Source organism: Coenobita brevimanus, chromosome 106 (genome assembly GCF_032717465.1).
Source record: "Coenobita brevimanus isolate Jiangsu-jjx chromosome 106, ASM3271746v2, whole genome shotgun sequence".
Classification (NCBI taxonomy): domain Eukaryota; kingdom Metazoa; phylum Arthropoda; class Malacostraca; order Decapoda; family Coenobitidae; genus Coenobita; species Coenobita brevimanus.
In genome coordinates this window covers 13,507,667-13,512,666 of record NC_137059.1, presented here as the reverse complement: position 1 = coordinate 13,512,666, position 5,000 = coordinate 13,507,667, and the positions used below count along the sequence as shown (strand labels likewise).

The 5,000-nt window shown below is 41.7% G+C and overlaps 1 pseudogene; it reads left to right on the top strand.

Annotated features, from left to right (window-relative positions):
* Positions 1–1,259: 1,259 nt before the first annotated feature.
* The window catches only part of LOC145416538 (zinc finger BED domain-containing protein 5-like), a 35,696-nt pseudogene continuing 31,955 nt past the window's right edge, over positions 1,260–5,000 (top strand).

Sequence of the window (5,000 nt, the reverse complement as noted above, 5' to 3'; positions counted from 1 at the left end):
TGTCATCCATGGTTTTTTACTTCCATTTTTATGTATGGATTATAATTTTGACTTTATTTCCGCACCACCCTTGAGGTAAAAGTCACGGCGCGTTTTTTTTATAGAGGTTTCCCCAATAGGCCTAAATCCTGTAGGGGGTTGGTGACCTCCCACAGCGTACACACAAACACGTGTCGCGTGAGTGCTGCCACCCCAGAGCTGTTTGATATATTTATTTTAATTATGAAAGGATCGCCTCTTCCCACTTTTATCCCTTCAAATTTTCTTGCAATTATACTTGCTAAATTAATTAGCAATGTTAGAAGTGTTGGGGAAGTAAATAATAATTAGAATATTTTTAGAGCAACACTGCCAAATTTTTATGCCACGTTTCTCTATTATCGTATAATATAGTATGCAGAATAGTTTTATTCTTCCTTGATACATGTCAGCACTTTCATTACAGTTATATTAGTATGAGTTATGTTTATGTATCATTCCTACTACACAAACCACAGGCGTTATACATCGTAGGGTTAGGAAACATGGCAATAGTGTAGGGAGGGGGTGACTCCACCCAAACCCTATGTTACGAGGAGGAACACTATAACAAATCAGTGTTTTGGTGTGGGTAAGGAGGGGGGGTTAGGGGGGGGCAGACCTGTGCGATTAACCTGACCTCTTGTGGCAGATTATCCTGTATCACGAATTTCTGTCCGGAGGTGTACACACGAACTCACACACACCTGCACTGTTGTCAAGTTAGCTAAATCCCGTGACTAGGTGGTCCAGGTGGAACTCTTGTCGAGTGTACAATCAGTGTTAGAGTGGCTGCACGGAAGTACAGCGTGACCATCTTGGGAAGAGGTTTCCAGATTCAGTACTGTGACTAACAGCTACTAGAGTCAGTGGGACCTTTTTCGCTTGAACAACGGACTTCTAGAGCATCGGTGGGAGACACCTGATGGCCTCAGCAAGTACTGGCAACTGGAGGTTCCGAAGAAAATGAGCTCTGGGATCTTGGATGAGTCTCATAACCAGATCACTAGTGGACACCAGCGAGTGAAGAAAACTCTGTCAGCTGTTACAGAGGCTCTGCTGCAGTGGCATGCGTCAGGATGTTGAAGAGTGGTGTCGAGCCTGTGATGTATGCTGTGCCAAGAAGGAACCCAAGACACGTTCTTGTGCCCCTCTCCAGCTGTACCAAGTGGATGCACCGATGGAAAGAGTCTCTATGGACACTGCTCACTGAAAGAGGAAACTGGTGTATATGTGTCGTCATGGACCACTTCACAAAGTGGCCAGAAGCCTATACCATCCGCAATCAAGAGGCTGTGACTCCTGCTCAGGTGTTGGTTGACCAGTTTATCTGTCGTTTTGCAATGCCACAAGAGCTACATTCAGATCAAGGTACAAACTTTGAGTCTGCTGTTTTCCATGAGTACTGCAAATTACTGGGTATCAAAAAGACCAAGACGACCCCACTAAGGCCACAGTTAGATGGAAAAATTCAACTGGACCCTGGGACAAGAACTGGCCAAGTATTGCTTAAAGGGACAAACGGAATGGGTCCAAAAATTCCCTGACGGCATATCAGTCTGAATTCCATGACTCTACTGACTACACCCCTGCAAAACTGATGCTCGGACAGACACCTTCAGTTACGCGAAGCACCTTCAGGGAAGGTTGACTGAGGTACACTCGGCAAGATTTCCGACTGGACCACCTGGTTGCTGGATTTGGCTAACGTGGCAAGAGCGCGTGCCCGTGTGTGTGTGTGTGTGTGTGTGTGTGTGTGTGTGTGTGTGTGTACATGCCCGACAATTTCTCGAATCGCTAAGCTTCATCCTCCGAATTTTATTATGTGGCCATTGTGTTATGCTATGATATAGCCTAATAAACATTATGTGATTGGGATAATGGGCTTGAACCACCATACAGGTTGAGTTGTGGTTTAGCAATAGAGGGCAAGTTCACCCAGAAATGACGCGATGTAGGGGGAAGGGGAGAGTATGGGAGTGAGCGGTTATATACAGTTATATATTCTTAGTCATTACAGTATAGTTATTAAGGTGTAAATGATATCCTGTATCCTAAATAATAATAAACCTATTTATTTTTATTGTCTTTATATATGCCCGATTACACACTAGGATACCCCCTCCGTTAATATGCAGCCTGCTCCACCGCCTCGACTCTCTCTCTCTCTCTCTCTCTCTCTCTCTCTCTCTCTCGAAAACTCCTCAGCTGGCTAACAGTAGACACACACACACACATACACACACACTATCAGTTTGTGTTAAATGAGTAATGACGTTGCATTTAGTATGTTTTCCTAATTAATACTGTCAAAATACAAGTGCAATATATAACCACCTCACATTACGGATTACGTTAACCAGTAATCAGTACTTATTTGCATAGTTAATGTTTCAGTAATAGTTATAGGGTAGCCATACCCACAGTGATATTTTCGTTAATGTTAAAGGTAATCGTGTGTTCAGTGGCGGATACCAGTTAGAGAGGAGGTGGCCGCTGGCACCGCCAATCCACATAGCTACGGTGCTGAGTTGTAGTGTCACTGAAGAGGTTCCTGTTCCTCCAGTTATGTCAGTAATTAAAGTTATACCGATGAACAGCCATTTCGTATGATAAATACAAACAGCCTATATGGAACTCTCAATCGGTAGAGAGGTGGCCTGCCGTTCTAACGGACCGAGGTTCAAATCCCCGCTGGAGCAGGAAACAGTTTAAGGATTAACATTTCATTAAATCAGGCTTTACTGATCTACCAGAAGACCCGCCGATATGAAAAAATACCCCCGCTAGTACCAGTACACCAGTCCTGTATGAGACAGCCCTAGTATGTAATCAATCTGGACGGTGGGTATTAGCGCCGAAGTGGTGACATGTGGAGAGGTGTATGGTATGTAAGAGGAGTGCTGGGCCTTGGGAGTAGGCTGTGAAGCCTATGCCTAGAGTCGGACAGATAAAAAAAAAATGTATAAACTTTTTGACGATATGTATAACACACATATTTTTATACTGTATAACTACGCAATGTTAATAAAAAAAAAAAAAACAGGGCTCAATTGATATTCATAGTAATAATACGTCTAGATAAACGCATATTACCAACACTTGCACCACTGCTTATTAAGCCTTACAATCCCCATAAAATATAAATACCAAACAGTGGATAATGAACCATATCATGAAAACGGTGGCTTTGCCCGAAACGTCAAAGATATGAGAAATGAAACCATGAGATATGTATAAATATTGCATTCACATGCAGGTACGACCGTAGGAACATCTACGAGGAGGATAGAAGTGGACATGTCACCGTCAATGTCTGGGGATGGGTGTGCGTCCACGGCATGGGTGACGTCACCGGGATAGAAGGGAGTTCCACTACTAAAAAATACATTGAAATTTTGCAGGATTTTTTCCTCCCCTCAGTTCAGGAGCGGAACTATCCGTTTCCTCCCGGCCCTATAATTTTTGTTCAGGACCGCTGCCCAATCCACACGGCGAGAAGAGGCTAGGAATGGTTTGGAGGTCGAGAGGATCTGCAGCTGCTCGACTGGCTCGGTAAGGTAGCAGAATGAACCCCATCGAAAATGTATGGGGGAATATGGTTAACTGTTGGGAGCCTGAGAGTGAATGGACACCAGATGATCTACTGGCCCACATTCATGCCTAGTGGGAACAGTTCAGAAGCCAGCACCAGCTCAAGGGGACCATGTCACCTCTATGCAGACTCCGAGAGGTGATCGAGAAGGAGGGTGGGTAACTTCATACTAATGAATGAGTTCCAAACAAATCTTTTTTTTTTTCGTTTATTATCCTCTGATTATAATGGATATTATTCCATGCAGTACAACACTGTAACAGTAACTTTAATAACTCACTATAACTTACCTGACAATGTAACTGATACCACACATATATTTTGCTCACTGACATGATTTTTATTACGGGGCACATACAGGAATTAGTGACTTTTATGTGCTTTTCTTAACGCAACTTTTCTCTTACAATAGCAGTTTTTTCCTTTAAAATATTATGCATTCTTGATTGGCACAACCACAACTCTCTAGATATTTTGCCACCTGTTGACATGCCTAAGGAGCTGTTTTCCAATCGTGATAAAGCCTTTAAAAAATTACTCAGGGATAAGTTGGTCAGTGTGTGGTCAATAACAAATACCGGTAAACTACTAACAACTGCACTTGCTGTCTGTTCGATGTAGTTTTAAGTGAATGTCCACCATGACATCACTTATAATACAATACATAACATATTACTTAACTCAAAGCTACAGTATAACGTAACCTACTGATCAAAGGAAATCCGATTATCTAAGCTTAAGAAACGCTGCACCTACAACGTAATTAAATAGATAATACGTAATATTTCTTCCTAAAATATTGTTATTCATGTATTTTGTCACACATAATGGATTTTTTTTTTTTTTTTAATATTTCAGTGTTTGTCTTTATATGGTGTTTCAGGTTTCATCCCCCAAAACATAATAATATAATAATGTAACATGCTACAAACTTATAAATAGAACCTCAGTAAATACTGAGGTTTGTGTCATCGAGTGTTAAAGGCAAAGATTACATATCATTTTTAGACGTCCTTATCCACGTATGCACACACCCATGTTACCATTATAACACACATTTCATACTCATTATACTCTCCCCCCCCCCTCACACGTATTGTCCCACACCCACACGCACACACACATACTGGATTTGGCATTCTGTGTAGTGAATGTAATCCTGCTTTGAATTCTGTTGTTCCAAATGTAAATAAGCAAAAAGAACTAACACCAATAGCATGTTCATTAACATTGCACACTGTCAGGCTGGCAATACTGAACCTAATGACTAAAACTGTGATTGGTGCGTGAGAGCTGGAAAGCTTCCACAGTATGCTTTATAAATGTATTTTGAGAGTTCCATATAGGCTGTTTGTGTTTTTCATACGAAAAGGCTGTTCATCAGTAT